At 37.0% G+C, this 27,178-nt stretch overlaps 1 protein-coding gene across 1 annotated transcript in view; it reads left to right on the top strand.

Annotated features, from left to right (window-relative positions):
* cdh8 (cadherin 8) overlaps window positions 1-27,178 on the top strand; it is a 435,086-nt gene that overhangs the window by 94,586 nt on the left and 313,322 nt on the right. The window contains exon 3 of the mRNA XM_087261647.1: window positions 9,782-10,018. The gene's annotated coding sequence lies outside the window, so the exon portion shown is untranslated. The remainder of the gene's footprint in view (window positions 1-9,781; window positions 10,019-27,178) is intronic.

The following is a 27,178-nucleotide window of genomic DNA, read 5'->3' as shown; positions in this document are numbered from 1 at the left end:
GATAGGTGTCCAGGAGGCATCCAAATCAGATATCCGAGCCACTTCAGCTGACTTCTCTAGATAGCTCTACTCTGAGCTCCTCCTGGGTGACAGAGCTACTCACCCTGTCCATAAGGGAGTGCGCTGCCACCCTGTGAAAAAATGTCATTTCGGGCGCTTGTATCCAAGATTTTGTCCTTTCAGTCATGACCTAAAGCTTATGACCATAGGTGAGAGTAGGAACATTGATTAACCGGTAAATCAAGAGCTTTGCCTTATGGCTCAGCTCCTTCTTTTCCACAATGGACCGGTACATCAACCGTATTACTGCTGTCACTACACCAATCCGTCTGTCAATCTCACGCTCCATCCTTTCCTCACTCATGAACAAAACCTCAAGATATGAAGTTTATTTATAAACTAATTTCGAGAGGACCACGTGCTTATGATTGCTTGTGGCCGGTCCCAAAATATTCAATTTACGATTTACCAATCAGACAATTCCTAAACCACTAAAAATAACGTAAGTTCCATATAACAGCCATCTTCGTTTTGAAGAATCCCCCCTTACACCCCTACTCCTCCTCCTTTCCTACATGGGTGGCATGGTGGCTCAGTGGTTAGCATTGTTGCCTCACAGCAAGAACGTCACTGGTTCTAGTCCTTACCAAGACAGCCGACATTTGTGTGTGGAGTTTATACGTTCTACCCGTGCTTACGTGGGTTTCCTACTACCGTCCAAAAACATGCACTTTAAGTTAATTGACTAATCCAAACAATACACCATAGACATGCTCCTAGTAAGTAGTTATCTCGTAAGAGCAATCAACTATCTGTTCATTAGCTTTATTGATGCCGTCAATATACGTAGTATCACAAAGTCCACACTGGAAAAATAAACAAAAAAAAACAAGCTATGTATCCGACTCTATCAAGGATCAGGAAAACAGACAGGGAACCGAGAAGCTAGGTCTCAGAAAGGGACTCCACGCCAGTCCTAAACACAAACAGAAAGATCAGCAGAGAAATAACGAACTGACACGAGACAAGAGACACGCTGCCCAGATATAGCCGAGTTAACAAGTCGCAGCTGGCAGGCTAATCAGGACAGCAGGACTCCACATAGCACGTGACAAAAACACTGACGTCAGACACACGTGGAACACCAAAACAAAACCATGTGACCAAACAGACACTCAGAAGTGCGCACACACCTACAACCGTGACAACTACAGCTGTGAAGTTTTCAAGATCTCCCTGCACTCAAACTCCCCTCTCGCCCTGTAAACCGGAGGGAGCTCCGGGCTCGAGGACCTTATGAGCTCAGCGCTCTCTCCTGGGACAGAATGCCAAACAAGATTTATAATCAATCATCAGCTAAATGTGAACTCTTGAAATTTATTTATTTATTTTATTTTATTTATTTATTTTTTTTTTTTATTTTTTTTTTTTTACATTGTGATTATTGTTATTATCCTTGGTGTGAATAGTGACTCGTAACCCCTGCAGAAACAAGTAGTCAATATTTCAGTAAGCCTAACAGATTTATTATAATAATGAATTAGATTTAGAGTAATTTCTATTGGAGGACAAAGTTGCTTGTATTTGGCATTTCATTCATATTTTATTTCAAGGCAAGCCACAACAGTGCATCTAGTGCAGCTGTAGCTTTCTCCATTTACGTTATGAGAGAGCAGAACTGTCACTGTAATCAGGAGCTCTTCAGAATCAAAGACAGTGCAGATTCTAGCACCTGATGCACGATGATTGGAGGCACATGTGGCCAATTTGGTCTAACCCTGAATGCGCTAAAAGACCACCCGAAGAATGGAGAAAAAAAAAGGAATGAAAGCATTTCAGTAATCAATCTTTCCTTTCCCATTTATCCATACAGATTTCAAAGACCAAGAACAAGGCCGCTGTAAAGACAGGCAATCTATGTGTTCGTGAAATACTCATACCTTCACATGAAAACGTTTCAGCCTTCTTGGAAAAAAAAAAAAACACTCATGGGAAAAAAGACTTCGTTATGAAAGCACACTACACTTATTGTTCACACTTGCGATTACTGGAAATACATTCACCCTTCAGGGTTTATTGCACCATATTAAAGAATCAGATTTTTTCCCAGGAAATGCAGTAAAACGTGGTATTAATATACAAGAGGACATAGAAATGAAACACAAAATCAAATTACGTTTCTTATGTTTCCAATAGTTGCTTTAATACTAAGAAACAAAAATCAATGAATACTTATGAAAACACGCTGAAACTGCCTTATGGGGGATAGCTCAATGATTCTTTAATTCAATAACTGTACATTATTCTGTGCACAGGAAGGACGCAAGGTGGTGTTGTAAATAGAAGATAGAACATCTGTACTAATCTGTCTATGAGAGTCAGCAGCCAGGCTGAGGCAGAGATAAGCCAATCTAAGCTGAGGCGTCAGGAATGACATGAGACGACTGAGTGGAGAGCTGTTGGGATGCTCTCCAGAGGAGCATGAGAGGCATCACGAATCTATTACAAACCCTATTAAAGGTACCAGGGCTGTCAATCAGACAGGAAATCTAAAACCGGCAGATAGCGACCGGGCAGCGAGTCAAAAACTGTGCTGATTTCTAAGAGAAAGTGTGTGTGTGTTTGTGTGTGTGTGTGTGTGTGTGTGTGTGTGTGTGTGTGTGTGTGTGTGTGTGTGTGTGCGTGTGCGTGTGCGTGTGCGTGTGTGTGTGCGTGTGCGTGTGTGTGTGTGTGCATAAGTACATTCACATATCAGTGTGAATGTATCTAAGCGGTATTTGAAAATCTTAACTACTTAAAGGCACATATCACCCCATATATTCAGGCCATCTTAATTGTAGGTGACTTTTTATTCAAGGAAAGTAAATGAGATTGTATTAGTAAATTAAACCGGGTTGTGTTCACACATCATCTTTTGCATGCTCAAATCCATTATTTCGAGTAGACATGGTAAATGGCACGTACGCGCAAATATGGAACAAGGTATTTTTGCTTTTTCCAGGCTTACATACCATATTTACTTTCCATGTTAAATTAGGCCCAATCCCAATTCTACCCCTTAGCCCTTCCACTTACCTAGGGGTGTCCTAGTTATCTTTAGCTAGATGGCGTAGGGCTAGATAGCCCTTGAAAGTGAGATTTTTCAGGACCAAACATGAAACTGAGAGGTACAGAAATTCCCCAGAATACACATGGCTACACATGGAAGTCACGAGATGCACAAATTATTTATTTTTGTCATTATTACAAATTTTTACAACAAACAAGCATATGTTTTAATACATTCATTATGGCGTTTGTGCTTTAAAAAAGCGCTAAAATAAAAACCGTGCAGTTTTGCTATCCATAATCCTTAACTCTTGTATAGCAGTCCCACAACATACTGTCACATCTGACACTCAATAGCCCCTTTCACACATACAGATCTTTCCGAAAAATTACCTGCCATTTTTTGGAAAGGAATCATGTGTGAACAGGCCCTTTTTTAAAATATTGGTAGATTCATTCTGGCAATTTTGCGAAAAGAGAAGTTGTAACATTAGCGATAATTTGTCGGAATGCTGCTATGTGTGAACGCACAAGGAAAATTGACAGAAAACGCGCTCACGTTTAGAATGCGATGACATGAGACATCTACTCCAGCAAACCAGAACATTCAGAAGCATCACATCAGCGCTGTTTATAAAAAAAAGGCTTTGACATTTTTCCAGACATCTTTAGCTTCTAGATGTTAGTCAGACAATGTTTCTCTGTTCCTTCAGAATGCCAGCTCTGTAAAACATTTTTGATAAAATGCTTCTGATAAACGAATGTTAGTTAATCTTCAAGCTTTGCTTCCGTTGCTTGACACGTGTGCACGTGAAGAAGTTCTCCGGTATACGCCAGCACACACATATGATCTGCATCTTGTGAAAGTGTTTCTCCACATGTTTTCATTGAAGTTGTTCACAATACTTATCCATCCACAGAATTTACAAAAGCAGAATTGGTAATTTAGCTGCTGTTGGCGCTTCTGCCTTTGGTTGTCTCTGGGAGAAAAGCAGCTGCATGAATGCTAAAGCTTTAAATTAGAGTGAAACCATAAACAAAAGCCAGACCCCTTCTATGTTTACAAATGCAAACGCAGCCATTTAGAGCTCATTTCTGGTTAATAATGTCAGACTTAACCAGTCTTTTAGAATAGATGTGTGGACGGTCTTTTCCAGAAAAAAAATCAGGAACAAACTTGCCTGTGTGAAAATCTTTTTTTTTTTTTTTTTTTTTTTTTTTTTTTTTTTTTTTTTTTACGGTATAGCCATTCCGGAAATTTCCTAGATATTTACCAGTATCACTGTAAAAGGGGCTAATGAGACTGGAATCCCCTGTCAGAAAAGGCTGGGAATGACCTTTTTACAGTGTCTGGTATAATGTTGTTTTTTTGTGTGTGTGTGTTTATAGATGACTATGGCCACAGTGTAAATGCACAGCACAGCTTATGAGCTTATTGTCACATTATAGTTATGATAACATGATATCGTTGCATTCTGTGATTTCTTGAAGATAAATACCATAAATACCAAAAAATAATGCAACTGTAAGAACTACAGCAGTCACGATTGTCATTCTCATATGAAGCAAGAGATCGTGATGACATACACATACACACATCCAATGAGGATTTACATCTGGAAGACTGATTTCACATTTGAAGTCACTGACTTTGTTTGCATAGACACCAATAATCCGATTTTAATACGATAAAGACGATACTCTAATTAAGAGTCTACCATGTAAACTACCATGTCTACAAGCCTAAATGCATTGAATTTCTGCGATTGACTGATTAGAAATTTGCGTTAACAAGCAGTTGGACAAGTGTACCTAATAATGTGGCTGGTTAGTGTATGTCTTGTTTGACTCTGTGTACAGCATTTTTCTTTACTCTTTCTCTTTAATTTACTACTGAAAAAAGAAAGTCATTTACATCATGTTTTATTGCAGGGTTAGTACATTAACAGCAAATCCTATGCTTGGGTGAACTATCCATTTGAACTAAATATTTGTTGACAAAAATGTGTTGTTTATTTTTTACTATTTTCAGCAGGCCCATCACAGAACAAAGAGATAGTACTAACAATATAATAAGAAGCTGTCAAAACAGTATCGAAATGTGGAGCAAAATAAAATGCCTGCTGTTTAACAGAAAAAGTGGTATCCAACCAAGCTTTGCCCAGCTGTCATGATCGCTAATGCAAGTCTGTCAGGACTACAAATGGAATATAATTAAGCCATTCTTTACGTATTGGCATTCTTTGCAAGTTTCCTGATGATTTGTTGTAATTTGTGAGGAATCGACATTATGACTAGTTGGACAAGAGAGGGCAAACTGTTTAGATTGTTGTAGGACAGTTCTAATTGAGGCAGACTGTGGGAGCTGAATTCTCATTTAAACAGCAATGAAACAACTTGCTCTTTAGCTTTGTCTTATCCGCTGTATTTCTTTACAGGAACATCAATATGTCACAAAGGAAATAATTGTGGCTGCAGCAACAGCCAGTCTGAATGCCTTTTTCCACAGCAGAATTTGTGGCCGTAATTATGCTGTCAGTCCAGCCCCAAATATAGCACATTTTCTGCATAATTATGGCATCAACCCACAAATTCGCTAGGCTTATACATGTTTAGGCTCTATAGAAAACACCTTAAATAGAAGGGGCGAGAAAGGTAATTATGTCTTACCCATCAAAAACATCAATTTCTGACTGATTAAATTACATGTTTCAATGAACCTTAATTGCTTTTTTTGTCAAACCCGTTATGTGATTTGGCAGACCGGCTTTCAGAGAGATCAGCCCAATATTAGTGCAATTATTTCCATAGTAGATTAAAAGTTTGAGTTATAAGGCCCGGCAAGTATTTCATTCTCCTTTGAAATCAAAACATTGTCAGGACTTTCAAATTGGTCTCGATAAGTGATACATTGAATGAGAAGTATGACTTAAAGCAAAGATAAAAGAACCAAAAAAAATTAGGGACAAGAGGGAACCTTAGAAGTGCAGTTGTTCAGTGACAGCAGGACATGTTCTTTTGGTAACATTACTTAAAGAATTACACCTTTCTAATCATGACATGACACGCCATGAATATGAAGGATATTCTATTCATTCTTATGACATCCGTCATTAAGTGTCATTCACTCAGTTATGTCATTTAAAATGCAAATATGACATTGTTTGAGATGTCTTTATGACAACTTGACATTACCAAGACAATATAACTTGTCATAAACATGCTTGTCATAAGACCATTATAAAATTAATTTGTCATTCAAATTTCTCAGTAAAAGTGTCAATATTCTGTAAAATGATTTTATGTTAAATGACAATTTATTGACATTTAATTTGTACCAATGTAGTTGAGTTCAAGACTAAAATATCATTGATGCTGTTATATAATTCATGACACATTTATAATGATCCCGTGACAATCATGTTTATGACAGATTTATGACCAGTGTTGGGCAATACACGTTAATAGTAATGCGTTACTGTAACTTTTGACTTTTGATAGTAACTAATACTTTTAAAATATATTAACTCTGTTATCATTACTATATGATGCATTTGTCCGTTATTTGATGAGTTAAATCATTTTGGCTGCAGTCTAGCCAACATCTTCCTGTTAAAAGCATCAACGCATTGTGGGATTGATGGATATCAACCAACCACCATAAAGAAGACGCGTTGTGTATGAGGAGTCAGACTGGACAAACAGCAAAGTGTGCACACGAGAGAGACCGGGTGCAAGCAGGAGAGGCCAAATGTGGTCGTAAGAGAGACTGAATGTGCGCGAGGTATACCAAGTATGCGCGTGCTAGAGACAGAGAGACTATTAAAGTTACTATTTTTAATTTCTATGACTAATACTACTATGTTTGTTGTTTCAAATAAATAAGCACACATTTGTTATCTCTATAACAAAATTGATTAGTTTAGTTGATACAGTGACACATTTTGTATAGTATTGTAGTGTATAGTGTTGTATTGCTCAGAAAAATGCTCTGATTTATTTTTAGTGTTTTGCATTTTTATAGCTGTCATGCAACAGCAGATTTTGCACTTTGAATATACACAGCTTACTTTCCATAAGTTGTTGACAAACAACGTTTAATATGTGGTTAGTTTAAAAATTGCTCATAGATTAAATTTTTGAGCAGCTGTTATGTTTTTGTTTGGTTTAAAATGCATCAAGTTTGTGGTTGTCTATAATAGCAGTTTTTGGTGCTGAGTTTCACTAAAATAATTCTATATGATAATTCAGATTACTTTGTTAGTTTTTATACTCAAGCTGTGAAGGAACATGTTTAAGGGTTAAATACAACAAATTTTTTGATGCTTAAGCAACTTTTGTTTGATCATTTTTGTTTATATATACATATATATTATATATTATATATTTATATATAAATATATATACATACAGTTGAAGTCAGAATTATTAGCCCCCTGTTTATTTTTTCCCCAATTTCTGTTGACCAGAGAGAAGATTTTCTCAACACATTTTTTAAATATAATAGTTTAATAACTCATTCTTAAAACTGATTTATTTTATTTTTTGCCATGATGTCAGTAAATAATATTTGACTAGATATTTTTCAAAACACTTCTATACAGCTTACATTTAAAGGCTTAATTAGGTTAATTAGTTTAACTAGGCAGGTTGGGGTAATTAGGCAAGTTATTTTATAATGATGGTCTGTTCTGTTCTCTGAAAAAAAAATAGCCTAAAGGGACTAATAATTTTGACCTTAAAATGGTTCATAAAAAATTTAAAACTGCTTTTATTCTAGCCGAAATAAAAAAAATAAGACTTTGTTCAGAGGAAAAAAAAATATTATGAGACATACTATCAAAATTTCCTTGCTCTGTTAAACATCATTAGGGAAATATTTTAAAAATAAAAATAAATAAAAAAATCAAAGGGGGCTAAAAATTCTGACTTCGACTGTATATATCACAAGTATATATATATATATATATATATATATATATATATATATATATATATATATATATATATATATATATATATATATATATATATATATATATACACTTACTTTTTGTTTAAGTCCGTCTTGTGTTTTAGTTGTGAGAATGCAAAAAAAAAATAAACTGAAGTTGATCAACAGTGTATTCTCCATGCAGCACTGAAGTGACGTTACAAGGGCATTAATGGGAGCATTAAAAATGTTCTTTGGAAAAGTAACTCATAAATTACTTTTAACAGTAATGCATTACTTTTTGATGTTGGTAGTCGAGTTGAGACTTTTTGAATGAAGTAACTGCAACTAGTTACTATTTTTCAGTAACTAGCACAACACTGTTTATGACAAGTTATGTTGCCCTGATAATGTCAAGTTGTCATAACAAAGGCATCTCAAACAATGTCATCTTTGCATTTAAATTGACATACCTGACTAAATAACAGTTAATGACATAATTGTCATAAGCATGAATGTAAACTCTGTTCATATTCACATTCTGGGTCATGTCATTTTAAGAAAAAGTTTCATGACAGTCTTATAAACACCCCCTTCAAATAAAATGTTATTGTCTAGCCCTGTGGAGAAATTATGCCAAGGTATTCATAATCCTAGACCAGGCCGTATGCTGAGCTGATGCTGTGGTTGTTATGGAGGAGTGGAGTGCATGAGACTGATTCTTAAAAGACCACAGTGACAGATAAATCCCCCCATTGATCCTGTGAGCCAACCTGATCACATGCCAGTGACCCACTCACACCTGCAGCTTCTTCACAATGGATGTCCAGCGTTCTCCAGCCTCTGGTGCCTAAACTAGAAATAGTAAATAATAAAGAAATAGTCCTGCCCAACAGCGACTGGTTTCTCTCAAGTTTTTTTTTTTTTTTTTTTTTTTTTTTTTACTTCGTCAGTTGGAGTTTTTATTTTCCTCACTACTGGCTTGCTTGGATTGAGACTTGTGCAGCAGCACATCTATTAATTCGCTCTTTATTGTTTGAACGTTCAGCAGTGAAACTTATACCACACTGAACTGACTTAAACTAAACTTCACCTCTGAAATCTGGACGTTACTAGAACTTCTATGTTAAGTGGCTTTGACACAATCGACATTGTAAAAGCGCTATAGAAAAAAAAATGAACTGAAAAAATAAACATGACATGATCTATGTTTTACATAGATTTGTTGCCTTGCATAGCATGTATTATCTATGTACACATGAAGGTAGATTAGCACCACTCTGCAGGTTCTCATGAAGTAAGTGTCCCTATAAAAATTACGTTTTACTTTCCAGTCAGTGTAAGTTTGCTATTACAATCAACCCTAATTTTGTCTAACAAAGTGATTTATCACATTTAGCCACCTCGCCATTTGTATGTATGCTGTCATATTTCATTATGTAGGGGGCGAATTGCCACTTTAATAATGGCGGTGACAGAGAAGTAAAAGTTAGCCAGATGAAGACTGATGACAGGCTTAAGCATTGGACATGGCAGTCAGAACATGGTGGAGATTGAATCCGTAACCCTCTGCACCCATAATAAATTATCTCTCTGAAATGGAATGATTGATTTGCAGCGGTGACGCTTGCACCTGGAATGGGGTCTCTGTCTACCCACTCTCAGGGACATCTATGAAACTTTCTCCTTCACCACAAAAACCCCTCTGCTTTTTTTCTGAGTGAAAGGAGAATATGAAAAAAAAAAAAATGTGACCAAGCGATTTATTTATTTTTTTTTTTTTTCTTTTCCCTCCGACAGCATGGTACAATTTGACAGGAAGGCTCTTGAGATTGTGCTTAAGTCAGTAGCACTGTTCGGCAGCTACCACTGTCTCTCTCTATCACCTCAAGCTTTCAAGTTGCCCTCGCCAGCATTCACTGAGGCATCTGAGGTGTGAGAGCAGAAGAGCTTTGGGCAGAGATGATATGACATCAAAGCCAAGATGGTCAAGAGAAGCGATGGAATTTGTCAGCTGACTCTTCAGGGTTTGAATTGGTGAGTGCACATGGACACCACCCAACACCTTATCACTTCTGCAGCTTCCATGCTTCACACTTGCTGAAATATAACCACACATTACTTAGCAACAGGAATCCTACCAAAAAAAAAAAAAAAAAAAAACTAGCTCACATTTCACATACAAGTATCACACATATCAAAAAAAGACTGTTCACTTGATTATAATTAAGCTACAAAAGCTCTCTGAAGGACTTATGGAAATCTTGCTCTCTTTGTCTGCTAGAATTTTTTTTGATTTTAATCTGATTTTTAATTCTGCTCTTATCTTACGCTGCATTACCATATCACATTTCCAAGGACAGTGAGAGTCTTTGCTGAACTAGTTAGCTGGAATACTGAACTTGTGATTCCATGCGTTCGAGCTCTTGATAGCTGTCATATTTAATTGACCTATTCACAAATTATGCTCTGGCATATTCTCTGTCCTCCTAACGAATCTCATTATGAGACACCAGTCACTTCTGGGTTATCAATCACTCATACTTGCATGGATGACAGTCGTGTCATGAATTACCATTAGAAATAGGTAAATGAACAATAAAGAAGAACAAAAGACATAGATAGATAGATAGATAGATAGATAGATAGATAGATAGATAGATAGATAGATAGCTAGATAGATAGCTAGATAGATAGATAGATAGATAGATAGATAGATAGATAGATAGATAGATAGATAGATAGATAGATAGATAGATAGATAGATAGATAGATAGATAGATAGATAGATAGATAGATAGATAGATAGATAGATAGAAAGCAGACCCTCTGTTTTTTTGTGATTAAAAAAAAATCTACCTGTCAATGGCAGGGAAACGATTTTCGTTGTTAACTGCAGGGAAAGACAAACACATTTATCAATTTTATGCACACCATAATACCAGTCATATATGTAAAGCAATGTCCTTCATTTCGGTCACGTCCAGTGGCCGTCATCTTTGAATCAATCTCCGTCTTTTTAAGCTGCTTACTGTACTGTCTGTTTTATTTTCCACACACAAAATGCTTAATTTGCGCCACTGGATGTCTAATCTCGTTTTTGCATTGACTTCCCACGTAAATCACTCACGCTTCATCCGCATCTGTTTGCAGGCTTGGGTTGGATTCAACAATCGCTGAATCGTGAAAAACTAGAGGGTATATTTATATTTGTTGTAATAAAAACGAGTTTAGATTTGTCCACGTGTCAGGTTTTGTGACTTATACATCACCATATGGGGCATACGAATAGTGTGCTTGGAACTCAGTTATTATTGTTTATTTATTTTATTTACACAATTATTTTTATTAATTCATTGATTCATTTACATTAATTTGCTGGAAATTAGAACTGAATTTAGAAATACTTTTTAAACAAATCTTTTTGCTTGATTAACAAAGTTAAATCTGTAGGCTAATGGGAGTCTTCAGTGGAGTGCGTACAACACGGTTTCCTCATCCACGAAAGTAAAGAAGTAAAATAAAGAATAAAAGTGGAGTAAAGAGGCAGAATGGAGAAGGCTTGTTCTTTATCACGCAGATAAGCGTGATCGTTCAGTTTTTCCACTTACAAAGTCCGCCATGTAAATAGCAAATGCGCCATGGCACAACACAACTGACTCTTAGTGAAGTTTTACAAACTAATTTCGAGAAGAGCATGTGACATGATTGACTGCAGCTGGCCACCCATCTACATTCATTAGTTAGCCAATCAGATCAATCCTAACTCACTATAAGTAGCCGTGCTAGATTTACTCTCTTATATTCGTTTTCCGAAGAAACCCCCCATCCACCCCTTTCTCCTACTTTCCTCCTTTACCATAGGGGAGCTCTCGAGAACCACCTGATCTCGCACTCCCCTCGCATGCTCTATGGACCTAGCGGGAGCCCTGGGCTTAACTATCTCCGAGCTCAGGGTTCTCTCCCAGGGCAGCATGCCAAACCTGCTAACAGTTGTCAAACAATATCTAGGTGTGAACTCTTGAAAAGAGAATGGGAGAAGAGACTCTGATTGGTTTAATGCAGGTTATGCTCAAAACACACTCATAACTCATTAAGAAAATAAGCATAGCCCTGTTAGACCATGCATGGTGGCGAAAACTGTATTTTTCTGTTTAGAAAATAACAAAATTGGATTCGGACATGCCCTTAATGCTTTTGCACATTACGCTTTAGCTTTTGCGCCTAGATGGTAAAAACAGAGCCCTATATGTTTCAGATTTGTAACGTTAAAAGTCAGACTTGACCTCAATTGGTGTTTTGGTTTCAACTCAGTGATAAGATGTATGGCATGCTCTATGTAAAACCCTTGATAAATCACCTACTCCCACACAGTATGGCTAATCCCATATGAACAAGTAAATCAGATCTGAGTACAAAGGATGTTTTTGTCTGAAAGAAAGAACAGAGGAAATTGACAGAGCTTGGGAAAAAATCATTGACCTCTGCTTCTGTTAGACCCTTTAAAAAAAACTCATTAAAAGTCAGAGGCACTTTAGTGGCAATGATTTTAACATCAAGTGAGTCCACTGGGGTTTTTCTTATTCCAAATCTTAAATGAGAGATCAGAAACAGTTGGCTTATTGCTTTGTTCTGCTTTAGCTAATTAGCGGCGACTAATTTTACATATAACTGTACATATTTCCTACTCAACATTAGGCAAAACTGTTATCTGTTTATATGAATGTCTCTAGGTTAATTGCTTGTATTAAACAAAAGGAAAGTGCAATTGCAACCGCAGAGAAAATATTGCGACATTTATTTTTGTCTTCTCTTGACAAAAGAAGATTTTGTCTTCTTTTGGGATAATTTATATGGGTATGTCTAGGTGTTCATTGATTGTCATAAAGTCTCTGTACAAACAGGCCTCTTATATTGTAAGCACATCAATTAAAAGACGTGTTAAGAGTACCAAAAGGTGGACAAATGGTCAGGGGTTCTTGTGCACTCTTAAAGCCTTTCCAATAATCCACTAATCTTCCTAATGCATATAACTGGCTGTCACATTTGCTGTCTCTGTTTCTAATACTGAAATAATACATTTGTGTAATCCATTTAGTCCATAACTGAAGCTACAGTATGCAGGCTACTTCAAAAACACATTTTTATATTACAATTGCGTATTATGTATTAAATGCTGTTAATGTGTTTGCATTTGTGACTGAAAGACTTAAATTGTTAATTGAAGTCAAGAATCAAAACATATACCTTGTTTTGCTAGTTCAAGTATGCAAAAATCTAACAATGAGCTGGATAATAGTAAAAAAAAGTGTTATTTATTTATTTGTTTGTTTTCTGTAGCTGTAGACTAAAAATTAACTCAGTGACTATGTTTGCACACATTTCTCACGTATAAAATCTAGTTACACTTTATTTTGGTTTAAATATTTAGTTTTTTGTAGATTTACACTAATACTTTTTCCATTGTTTGTATAACTTTAGCTATATTTATGCCTATATTCCACACTTCTTTTTGACAATAAATTTCGAAATATGAGACTCTTGGAAGCTCTACAAAACCTGTTGTAGCTTAAAATGTCTATGCTGGTATTTCAATGTAGACTGACAAAAGGAAATAGCTTTGCAAACCAGTCAAGACTACCCTTTTTCACTGCTTGATTAGGTATTCTAGATCATTTCATAACCTTCCCTGATTCGTCAACCCCCTATGATATGCCCATTTTGCTGCTGGATGATGACAATGACAGACCATTTGTCCTTTTTAACAGCCAACGTGCAGTTCAGCTCTGAATTGTATAATGATGCAGCTGCCTACATGTGCAAAAGACAAGCTATTATTAGACCAATCTGCAACAAATCTAATTTCAAGCAGTGTGAGCCCCACATGGAATGCTCATTTTGGGTTATAGCAACATAATTTTAGGATGTCCTAAAGGGCTCTAATCGTCCTAAGCAAAATATAGTTTATATTTTAAAGGTGAGATAAGTACTAGTGCTGATATACTGTAGCATTAGACTTTTTTTTTGGACTTAAACAACTTTATAAATATATGTCAGCAAACTTTTATTAGTATATTAGCACAGGGGTATTTTGTGATTATTTTGTGACTCCCAAAATGACAATATCAGTGACTCGCACCCCCAAATTTCTCAGAGGTGGTTATACAAATACAAACGTTACGCACACAACAATAGGCCAATATAAAAATGAGCATATTGACAACACAAAAATCAGACAACAAACAAACAACCATATATTTTTGTATTGTCAATATTATTTTGTTAAATGTATTATTAAATAGACTGGTGGGTACAATGTTTTCATGGTGTTTGACATGTTGGGAAATGTGTGTCGTTGGGATATCACAACTGTTGTAAGCGTTTGTATTTGGAGAACTGGGCCTATGGCACCTCTTCAGGCAATTATCATGGTTTTATAAGCTCTTCGGGGGATTATAACAGTTTTATAAGTGAAGACCGGGGCAGCGGGCAGGCATGCTGTTGAAAAAAACGCCCAATTTTACACTATCCGTCTATGTCATTTTTTAGCCGCAAAAAATAAAAAAATAAAAAATTTTAACCGCCCAACTGAGTGGAACCGCCCAATACGGCAACACTGCCTGCGACCCTCCAGGGGGTCCAGACCCTCACTTTTGAAACCACTGCATTTGTAGACTGTTAGTGACTGGTTAGGATTAGTACAAAAAGTTGCAACCCAGGCTCATTGGAAATACATACTCATGACTGCATTTTTGAGAACCGACAAATATGTACCCTAAAATGCGTTTTCTCGCTCTTCTTGTTTTCACAAATCCACTAGAGGGCACCATGTGCATTTGTGACAATCACAAATACGTTACTGTGGTATGTTTACTCGTATGAGTCATTTCTTGTAAATCCACCAGAGGATTTTTTGGGGTTTCCTTCGTTTTACTGGTTTTGTGGATCTGTCATTCGTTGGACTCTGCCTCCCAAATCTGGTGCTGTACATAGCTACAACACAAGCTACTAAGCATAGCATTCACACTTGAAAAAATGTCACCCATACAGAGGTGTTCAGTGGTTGCCTCACAGCAAGAAGGTCACTGGTTCGAGCACTGGCTGGATCAGTTGGAATTTTTGTGTGGAGTTTGCATGTTCTCTGGTTTTCCCCACAAGTCCAAAGACATGCAGTAGATAGATGAATTGGGTAAGCTAATTTGTCCGTAGTGTATGTGAGTAAATGGGAATGTATGGGTGTTTTGCAGTGATGGGTAGCAGTTGGAAAGGCATCTGCTGCGTAAAATATATGCCAGATAAGTTGGCGGTTCATTCTGCTATGGCCACCACGGATTAATAAAAGGACTAAGCCAAAAAGAAAATGAATGAATGAACAACATTTAAAGTGGACCATCAAAATAAGTTCTTCAATCTACAATCTACATTTTTCCAAAGCAACTTGACAAAACAGCTTACAAGTGCACACATTCCATCAGTTCTGATTACCAGTAAGACTGTTTAACAACATACGCTACATGATGAAAGGGAGACATGGATGGATAAATGCTAAAATATCAGTTGGAAACTAACAGCAATGGTAAATACATAACTTATAGCATTGCCAGTTTCTCACTCATCATGTCTTTTGTTGAGTGAAGCTTTTATCAGCTGCACTCGCTAGTGACAATTAGTGTCAGTTGTATGATGTGTGAGGGGGCATTGGAGGCAAGCAGGGGGATCATGGCCCCTGATTGGGAAACAGCCTCTGCGCTGAAGCTGAGAGGTGGATTGGAGCCAGACTCTCCATTAGAGTGCTAAGCAAGGTCACTCTGCCCGCCGTTGCCTCTGCCAAGCTGCTTCAGCCCGAGCCCCTGCCGAGGTGGAACCGCGGGCCGCCAGCCAGCTCATCTGGGACACGTCTCCACACACAATGCCAGAGGTCACACACCAGACCCAACCCTGCCATTGTCCAAAGTCGACAGCTTCCCATTGAATGAGTTATGAGTGAGAATGTTACGGCATTTTAAGAAGCTGGAGTTGCGGAGCATACAGTATGCCATTGTGTGAATGAAAAAGACACTGCTGGAGGCGGCTTTTAGAAAAGAGTGGAATAAGTTTAAATTGAAACAGCCTAAAAGTGTCAATGAAAACCTGGATCTACCCTACGTCCGTACTCGCTCAGTTCTTAATAGGACTTTCTAGAATTAAAGAACTGCATTAAACTTTAAAAACTCATCTGTTTATGCTGAGGTTGATAATCGTTTCTTCTTGTGTCTTCCTACACTGTAAAAAATGCTTGATTTCACAAAAATAAATAATGTTGTCCCAGCACAGAGTGGCATGATGGCTCAGTGGTTAGCACTGTCACCTCACAGCAAAAAGGGCGCTGGTTCAAGCCCCAGCTTGGCTAGTTGGCATTTCTGTGTGGAGTGTGCATGTTCTCCCTGTTGAGATTTTCTTTGGGTTTCCCCTCACAGTACAAAGATATGTCGGTCAAACTTTACAATAAGGTTTATTAGTTAATGTTAATTAATGCATTTACTAACATGAACAAACAATGAACAATACAATTACTACTGTGTTTGTTCATGTTAACGTTAGTTAATAAAAATACAGTTGTTCATTAGTTCGTTAACTCACGGTGCATTAACTAATGTTAACAAACATGGACTTGGATGTTAATTATGCAGTAGTAAATGTTCAATTATGATTAATAAATGCTGTACATGTGTTGTTCATGATTAGTTCATGTTAGCAAATGCATTAATTAATGAACCTTATTGTAAAGTGTTACCGATATGTCCTATAAGTGAATTGGGTTAACAAAAATGGTCCATAGTGTTTGAGTGCTTGTATGAATGCGAGAGTGTATGGGTGTTTTCCAGTACTGGGTTGCATCTAGAAGAGCATCCGCAGTGTAAACCATATGCAGGAATAGTTGGGGGTTCATTCCACTATGGTGACCCCTGATAAATAAGGAGCTAAGCCGAAGGAAATTAATTAATTAATGTCCCAACACATATGTTGATTTTTAATTCTAAAACCTAATCAGGGATGAGGGCATCATGCTATATGTCCTATGTTTGCTGCATTGGTTGTCTTTATATAACAATGTCAAGAGTATTGTCCCTGTTAAATTAAAACAAAAATAAATAAATAAAAAAAATAAGTTAACTTAATCTTTTTTCCATATTTAAGTTTGTCAAAAAATTACAATAATAATAATTTTGTTGATTCAACACATTTTAACTTGTTTGAAAAAGCAACAAAAGTATTTTTTGAATGTACATGTTAAACCCACAAAATACAATTCTAAATTAATTTCTGTTGGCCCATTCTATTGAGAATAATTGTATTTAGCTCATTTTTATTGACAACACAACTCAGGGGCAGGAATGGAAGAGCTGACTAGTTTTTGGGGGGAATCTCTTTATCCACCATCAATGTGCCACCATCAATGTGCCACCATCAATGTGCCACCATCATTATTGCGCCAGACCGCACACAACACACCAGCTTACTGGTGGAGAGAAGACTGAGAAGATTCATCACAGAGTGATGAAGTCAATTATGATATGGGGATGGTTAGGACGACATGACTGACAGAGTCCAGTGGGCATATTTGGTCAGGATGCCGGGGTTAAACCTCTACTCTTTTTCGAAGGACATCCTGGGATTTTTAACGACCACAAAGAGTCGATTAATGTCTCATCCAAAAGATGCAGTCTAAGCAGTATAGAGTCCCTATCAATATACTGGGGCGTTAGGACCAACGAAGACCGCATGTTGAGCACCCCCTGCTGGCCTCGCTAACACGACTTTCGGCAGCCACCTAGCTTTCCCACACGGTTTCCCATCCAGGTACTGTCCACCCTGCTTAGCTTCAGTTGGCCACCATGTAAGAGTTGCAGAGAACTAGCTGCCAGCCAGCTAGCTCTCAGTAAAATACCAGAATGCAAATCAAATTATTCATAGATGCTAGATACTGTAGAGTGAGCAATGTAACACTTGACAAAATGAACGGTAGGACAACAGAATGCTACTTAATGATCAGTTAAACAGCATGCTAATTGTGCTAATGAATCACAAATAAATGCTAGATGAAGTGGTAGAACGATATATTGAATGAAGAGTTAAACACCAGAATGCTGCTGAAAGATTGCTACTGTAGGTAAACACACAAGACACTGGATGGAAAATAAAAAAAATGAATCGTAAAACAAAAGTCTGATCAATAGATGCTAGATAAGGGTTTGGTTGGTTGTCTGTGATATGCAGATGTAACAGTATAATGTCATTCAGCTGAGCAGAACTGGATAGAGTCTGGTTTCTCCCTCGGCACCTTCTCCATTTCTGTCATCTGAAAGTGCTTGGGTTCTTTGGCACTCTTGCCTTTTGCTTGCTTAGTTGCAGTTCAAATAGCAATTAAAATATTCAGTTTGATGGCACTTGAAATTGTTTTATAATGAATGAAATTTACTCAGTAATTTAGCTGAATCAACAGTGAACTGTATTGAGCTGAATAATGCAACTATCTTCGTTCTACAACTGCTTGAAGTTAAATTTGTCTAATTTTTGAAAATCATTGACTGTTCATTACCGTGAAGCTGCTTTGAAACAATATATTCTGTATAAAGTAATTTGCAAATAGAGATGACTTGAGTTAATTTGAAAAAAAAAGCATAAATTCAATCAATCAAAATGAAAGAAAGATGGTTTTAATATATTTAATATTATTTAACACCAGTATAACACTTTACAATAATTGTGTATTAGTTAGTAAGAAATAATTATATATATTGAATAACCATCCATAATTCAATACTATGGGTGACGCAGTGGCACAGAATGTAGTGCTGTCGCCTCACAGCAAGAAGGTCGCTAGTTCGAATCTCGGCTCAGTTGGTGTTTCTGTGTGGAGTTTGCATGTTCTCCCTGCATTTGGGTGGGTTTCCACTCCGGTTTCCCCCACAGTCCAAAGACATCCGGTACAAGTGAATTGGGTAGGCTAATTTTTCTGTAGTGTGTGTGTGTGTGTGTGTGTGTTTCCCCAGAGATGGGTTGCGTCTGGAAGGGCATCTGCTGCGTAAAAATGTGCTGGATAAGTTAGTGGTGCATTCCGCTGGGGCCACCCCGAATTAATAAAGGGACTAAGCCGACAAGGAAATGACTGAACTCAATATTGTGTCGTTGGACTTAATGTGATCTATGGGATGTTGTTCAATGGACCCTTAGCTTTCAAAATAAACCGCTTTTTTTTTTTTTAGTTGCCCAAACTTAATTTCTATAATTTTCAAAACAATAACCTAGAAAATGCTTCTTGATTCAAGACGTTTTAGATATTTGGACTAAAAAGAAGACCTAAAGAACTAGAAATAAAAAGAAAATTAATGTAAGAAAAGCTTTTCTTTGCAGTGTATTTCTTCTGTGAATACAGCACTTTCTTCAGTGAAAACCCATTTTTTAAACATCCAAATGCACTTTTACCAATCTCATTTAGTTTTAAATACTAATAAAACAAAATGTATGGTTTTTAATAGAAATTTACCTCATGTTGAGTTTCCTCTAAAAATGTCTGATATTGATAATGTTGACTCGAACAGATATCTTGGAATCTGGTTAGATGGTAAACTGTCATTTGAAACTCGCATAAAATAATTGCTCAAAAAGATTTAAGCCTGTATTGGTTTTCCTTACGGAAAGAAATGGGTGATGAGTCGGCCTGGTGTAGGGGGTGGGGGGTGCAGTTTCATGTGGACTAATGGAGTCTTCTGGGATAAATAACAAAATAGGAGGGTGGCAGGAAATGGGTGTGAAATATGTGAGACTCCTGTGAAAAATGGGTGTTGGTATGCCTTATTGTTAAAATTTACCATAATTATAATAATATTTAATTACTAAATAATAAAGATAACATGGCAGATGGAGCAGCACGGTGGCGCAGTGGGTAGCACAATCACCTCACAGCAAGAAGGTTGCTGGATCAAGCCCCAACTGGGTCAGCTGGCATTTCTGTGTGGAGTATGCATGTTCTCCCCCTGCTGGAGTGGGTTTTCTTCTGGGTGGTCTGGTTTCCCCCTACTGTCCAAAGACATGCGCTATAGGTGAATTTAATAAGCTAAATTGATCTTAGTGTGTGAATGTAAGAGTGTATTGGTGTTACGTGGTGTTGGGTTGTGGCTGGAAGGGCATACGATGCATAAAACATATGCTGGATAAGTTGGCGGTTCATTCCACTGTGGTGACCCCAGGTTAATAAAGAGACTACCGAAAAGAATGAATGAATGAACATGGCAGATATTTATATTAAAAGGATATTTTTCCAAACAATAAATTTTAACTAAAAATATAAAGCTCAAAACTGGTATGAGGTAAAAGCAAAATGAAAGGCAAGAAAAAAATGACTGGATGGAGAGTAGGAAAATGCTTGGGATAGCTTTTTATTGGTGGAGTGTCAAAGCTCAAATAAGCTCCTTACCTTGCTGACTCACCAAAGTATCGCCACAGGGGCCTCAGAGCCGTGGCACAAGTGAGTGATCACTGGACTATGGTGGCCAGGCCAGACTGCCTACAGGCCACAATAACACATGGGGGATCCACACTGGAATCTTAGTGAGTGCTGCAAAACCCCTGCAAATGAAACTTCTCCTAATGGTATATATCTTTACAGCAGGAACATGACATTATTTATAGTGCACTCTAGTTTTAAACCTTTAAAATACCTACTGTGACACAAATGAATTAAAAGGGCTTACAGTTAGAGAGAAATTGCATGCATGGCTGTGCAGATTTTAGAAACAAAACTTAGAATTATAGACGCTTATTTTCAATGTGAATGCAAGTTGAATTCAGTTTGACTGAAATTTAAAGAAATTAACATGCTGTATATTTTTTGGAAAAGTAAAGTGATTAAAACCTGCTGACTGGCTGTTTAAAGTTTGTAGATTTACAGACGGAATGCTGTAAATGAAGTGTTGAATAAAAGATGGAAAGACTAATAAATAAATGATAGAACACTATAGATTGACAGTGCTACATAAATAAAATTACATTTGTTCATTTAGCAGACATTTTTGTTGAAAGCGACTTACAATTGAGAATGCATTCAGGGATTCAACAAAAAGAGGCAATGCACACAAGAAATGCTAGTTATGAAAAGTAACTTGTTTGTGCTCAGAGAATTTAGTGCTGGAGTAAGTTTTTTTTTTAAGGAAGAGAGAGAGAAAGTGCTTCTACTGTTGGTCTTGGTTTTATTTACAGAGGTTAACCAGCTCTCGGAATGTAAATGTAAATAGAATAAATGACAGAATTCAAAATGGATGACAAAGATAGTAGGCTAAATAAAAACAACAATAAACAAAATGATTTAAGAATTAGAAAGAACAGTTGGTACATCACTAAAAGAATATTGTTGTTGTTATCTCTTGTTGTTGTTTTAGACAATTGGGACTGCACTGAAAGAAAAGAGCAAACATAAATTTTGTTGTATTTTGTACAATGACAATAACGATTCTGATTCTGACATTGGCAAACAGAATTACTGAATGAATGTTTTAATGTTACAAATATGGGAGTAATATGGACAGCAGAACAACAACTTGCTACTGTATAGAAAGCTATAGATGATTTGTAAATGCTGGATAGACTGAGCCATTGAACATTAGAATGAAAAACGGAAATGAAAAAGAAATGGTTTCCAGTGGTATAAAGTAACAAATACAAATAGTCAAAATACTGTAACTAAGTAAGTTTACTTAGTAGTTTTTAAAATGTGTACTTTTACTTTTCCTTGTTACATTTTTTTGTGCTGTATCTGTACTTTTACTCCACTACGTTTCTCTTGTCACTATTTTATTTTTTCTTGTCCATGGGTGTTAGAACATTCAGTCCTGTGATTCCTATCCAATCAAATCGCACATTGAAGGTTAATCACATCATACTGAACTACCTCAAGACATGGGCGAGTTATAATTTCAGTAAACTGTTTGGAAGCTTTAAAAGTGTCCAAGAAGATGTCCAAAATCTTTACACGCATTGACTCAGAGACTGTTTAGATGCTTGTCACTGATGAGAAGATGACAGATGCAGAGATGGCAAAAGTACACACATCCTTTACTTAAATAGAAGTACAGATACTCATGTTTAAAATGACTCTAGTAAAAGTAGAAGTACTGACTACACTTTTGTACTTAAGTAATAGTAAATAAGTACCGCCTCAAAAATTACAAAAGTAAAAAGTACCGGTTTCAAACACAGTCCCAAAGACATGCGGTATAGGTGAATAATAGGTAACTAAATTGGCAGTAGTGTATACGTGTGTGTGTGTGTGTGTGTGTGTGAATGTGAGTGTGTTTGGGTGTTTAACAGTACTGGGTTGCAGCTTGAAGGGTATCCAATGTGTAAAACATATGCTGTAATAATTGGTGGTTCATTTCACTGTGGCGACCCTGTATAAATCAGGAACTAAGTTTCAGGATAGAGAGTGATATAGGTAGGTAACAAAACCTCACATCCTATTTATACATTAATATAAACTAACTTACAATTTTTATGTAAAATGTTTGTTGCTTATTTTATGAAAATAGCCAAGCGGCATCACACCCTGTAGTATAGCCTCACAGCATTGCTCAAAAAGTTGGTTTATGCATCATCATACTGATGCTAACTCACAGTGTTCATCATGTAGTTTTATGGCTGTTACATCAAAAACATCAGCTGCCATTCATGTTTATACACTCTAAAAATAATTCTGTTGGCCTGTATAACTTTATAAATAATTACATAATTACATTTTACACTGAATTCTGTCCAATATGAGTATTATTTTTACGCGAGTATGATTTTTCAGTATTTTTCACTCAGACACTAGATGAATGAGCAAAAGAACATTACATAGAAATGACAGTAAAACAACTGTATGCTATCACTTTTGTTTAACAGAGACAGTGTTGACAAATCAGCAGTAAGCACTGTAATTATTTTCATTTGTTGTAATTTGAGATCAAAAAGTATGCAGGTAAGCAATGGTCAACACAAGGGCAAACAGATGTATACAGGCAATCCAGAGTCATAGTCAAAATAATACGCAGGTGGTCACAAGGCAGGCAGCAGACAACATAAAACAAATAAACAAGGAGAGGGCCAAAAAAATAAATAAAAATGGCAAAGCACAACAAAGGTAACGTGTTGTAATGTCACTAAACAGATAACAAGATTTAGCAATGAGTATCTCAAAATGAGCCATATATATATGTATGTAATCAGTACTTGAGCAGCATCAGCTGTGTGTTTGCAATCAGTCAGGATCAGGAACCGGTTGTGTGTGTGTGGTGCATGACTGGTCCTTGTAGTCCATTTACCAGCAGATTTATAGTCCTATGTGATCTGTGTTTTTACCAGCGATTTGCACAGGCTGGATCGCTGGTGATCGTGACAAAACCAAGGGGTGAGAAAATCTCCCAGAATACACCAGCCACATTGGAAGCAAAGTGATCTACAAATTGATTGTTAGAATAGAGGCAAGTCATACAAATGTAAACTAAAATGTATAGGACCCAAAATTAATCATTGCGGAACTCCAATATTACAGATTTGGTACTGAGCATTATCAAATAATTAATAGATGGTAGATACTGTAGAGCAGGGGTCACCAATCTCATTCCTGGAGGTCCGTTGTCCTGCAGGGTTTAGCTCCAACTTGTCTCAACACAAGTATACCTAATTCAAGTATACCTAATAACACCTTGGTTAGCTTGTTCAGCTGTTGTTGATTAGGGTTGGAGCTCAAATCTGCTGGACACCGGACCTCCAGGAACAAGTTTGGTGCTGTAGAGTGAGCTATAGTCAACTACTATGAATGGCAAAACAACAGAATGCTTTTGAATTATCAGTAGAGGCTAAATAAAATAAGCAGAGGATTGCTGTTTAGAATCCACAGTAGAACAACTAAATGCTAATGAATCCCCAGTGCACAATAAATAAAGTGAGAAATAGAATGCCAGCACACTAGATGCGGGTGAGCAAAAGAAAGCTAAATAGAATGAATAGTAGAACAACATAACAATCCATAGATACTAGATGAGTAAAACACACTATAGAGAATGAACAGAATGAATGATATAATGTTCAACAGAATGAATCATTTACATTTAAAACAGATGCTACTGTAGATGGAATGACGGTATGACAGAACATTAGACAAATGACTGATAAAATGCTGGATGAAATGTACAATGGATAGAGATGGATGGATGGTTGGATTCTGACTCAAGTCAAATAAGCGTGAATTAAAAGGGATTCAAATTCTCCTTTTGGAAGTGAATTAAACTCAAAGATCAATCTATTCATTAACTCGTTTGTTTTTAATCACTTTTACATATTTGTGTTGATCTGAAGAACTCAAATATGTCAAAAAGCATCACTGTTTTTACGGAAAACGATTTTGGTGAAAATGAAAAGCTAGTCTGAACTTAAAAAGTTCAATCAAAGGAGATGGTGGAAATGAAAACCTCCTCTCTTCAAGGTTGCCTCGCTGAGAGATGACAAGCACTCATCCTCTTTTCACTGTGCATCTCATTCCAGACGAAGACAAATAAAGCGCTGATTGAAGCTGAGAATGTGAAGATGTGACTGACATGTTTGTATAAATGTTTACACATTACTCCGTCTGATTAGTCACAGCGCTCGTGGATTGGCTCCAAGAGCTGGAAAATACACCTGTGCGCTTGTGTGAGTCCATATGTAACTGCGTGTGACTTTTAGCTTGTTCGTCTCCACCCCTTTGAAATCCACTCCATGTCACATAAAATTAGAAAGGGTGCATCTAACAAAGACAACAAGTCTCTTGTGTCAGGGCTGTTTACAGAAATAACACAGTATTAAATTTAGAGTATACCGCGTTCATAATTTCAAACGCTCCCCTATGAAATATTTAGCGTGACTAAAGGGAAGCGGGGTTGATGTTGGATGTTTTGACATGTGTCTCTGTAACTTGGCTATTTGAGGATGGGAGCTTCAGTCTGTGGCAGAATGTGACAACACAAGACGTTCTGTGCAGACAGATCTGTTTTAGTTTTGCCTGTTCTGTCGGAGCGCTGAGTCACAGCCATGTTTGTACTGACTTAGTATGTCTGTGGTTTTCGTTTTGTAGTTGATTTGTTTGAAGTGACTGCTGAGTAACACCGGGTCCAATTTCATTATCCGTGAAAAACAGAAAATGCTTTTGACACCGTTAGATATGTTCTCAAAAATAGACAGCAGGCAAGAGTAGGAGGACAAATGATCCTAGAGAAGGTATCAGGTATTGTGCGAAATATTGGAAGGTGTTGAGTATAATCATACCATTAGAAATATTAATTGTAATATCACCTATTTACATTCTCATTTATTGAGATGATCAATTGTTAATGCACGTTAATAGCAGTTAAAAGACAGGTAACATTTAAAATAAGGAATTATTTTATTTAAACAAAGCAGAATGGTCTTGCATCATCACCCTGCCTATTAGATAGCTAATCCCAACATATGTAGATATTAGGATTCTAAATAATAATTAGGGACCAAATACCAATGGTGTGAAGGCCCTATTGGAATTGTTTCGTCTCTTTTTCTTCTTCTCTAGAATTTATCACATTTTTGAGGGTCTAAACATGCTCAAAAACTTTGCACAGACACAGAGGTGGCGAAAATGTACATTATCTATAGATTTCAGAAGTGGGTATGGCAAAATGGCTTAACCTCACCACCTTTACATGTTTCATGGGATTGCCATTGAGCTACGTTTCACACATGCATACGAAAACTGGCACATCAAACATGCCAATACCTACAAAAAAGTCTCTTGGGGTAAAATCTCAAACCCAACAGCAAGTTGGATATGTTTTTGCCATTTCCAGGTTAACAAACTTCTCCTAGGGATTTTATCAGATCAACATTAAACTTAGGTATTTGTCGATGCTGAATTGCGAAGAACTAGAGTTTTCGTTGAAGGAGAACTCAGCTGTGCATTGTTTGATCTGCTTTAAAATCCCCATGTTTGATTAGACCTGACCTCAACATGTTTACGTGCCAATATGCTGTTACAGAAATAGCACCACCCGCTGGTAACAGGAAGTGATCAATTTATTTATTTATTTATTTATTTAAGATCAAGCTTCATTAATCTTAAGACCTTTGTGATGTTAAATTGAGAAACTCCAGTTTTACCAAAGGGCATGTCCATGGCAGACGTATACCGTTCAGTGTACCATGTAAGAGGAAATACTCAGCCAAACAACAGTGAGGCCAGAAGGGGGCGCTCAATCTGTGGTCTGTGGGGGTCCTAATACCCCAGTAAAAGTGAAGCGGACACTATACTGTCAGTCTTTCAGATGAGATGTCAAATCGAGGTCCTGACTCTCTGTGGTCATTAAAAATCCCATGGAACTTTTTGAAAGAGTAAGGGTGTAATCCCAGTGTCCTGGCCAAGTTTCCTCCATCGGCCCTTACCCATCATGGCCTCCCAATCATCCCCATTTACTGAATTGGCTGAATCACTGTCTCTCCACTCCACCAATAGCTGGTGTGTTGTGAACGCACTGGCGCCTTTGTCTTCTGGCTGCCGTGGCATCATCCAAGTGGATGCTGCACACTGGTGGTGGTGTGGAGAGACCCCCCACCACCATGATTGTGATGCGCTTTGGGTGTTTGGCCATACACGAAAAATGCGCTATATACATACACACATTACACAATGTCCAAACTCTCTGACAATTCAGATGTTCATTGAAATTCCTCTCCTGAAGACATTTACGTGCCAATATAAATTTACAATCATAGCGTCACCTGCTGACAGAAGGAAGTTTAGCATAAATCAATGATTTTTACAGATTTTATTCATATTTATCAGCCTAAATTATTATTGTCCACTTTTCTCTGTCATGCTAAGGCCAGCGGGCTCAGGAGCGAGGACCCTTTCATCGCTGCTTGCAGCTTTAATTTGATTTGTTTATAAATTGAAAAGCTTATTAAAAAGCTTTATATTCCGGAGAATTGCGTAATTTGCATAAGGTGATCTAATTGGTTAAAAAGTACAACAATTTTGCTGTGAAATTGTTTTTAAACAAAAATTTTAAACTTTACAGAATTTATTTTATTTTATTTTTTTGCAGTGTGTGAATTATTTTTCAAGCAGCCACAAGAATACAATGTACATCCAGCTGATCAGCTATAATAACAATA

This window comes from Danio rerio, chromosome 7, assembly GCF_052040795.2.
Source record: "Danio rerio strain M-AB ecotype USA chromosome 7, GRCz13ab, whole genome shotgun sequence".
Taxonomy (NCBI): domain Eukaryota; kingdom Metazoa; phylum Chordata; class Actinopteri; order Cypriniformes; family Danionidae; genus Danio; species Danio rerio.
The sequence above is the reverse complement of the archived record's forward strand: the minus strand, read 5'-3'. Positions and strand labels throughout refer to the sequence as shown.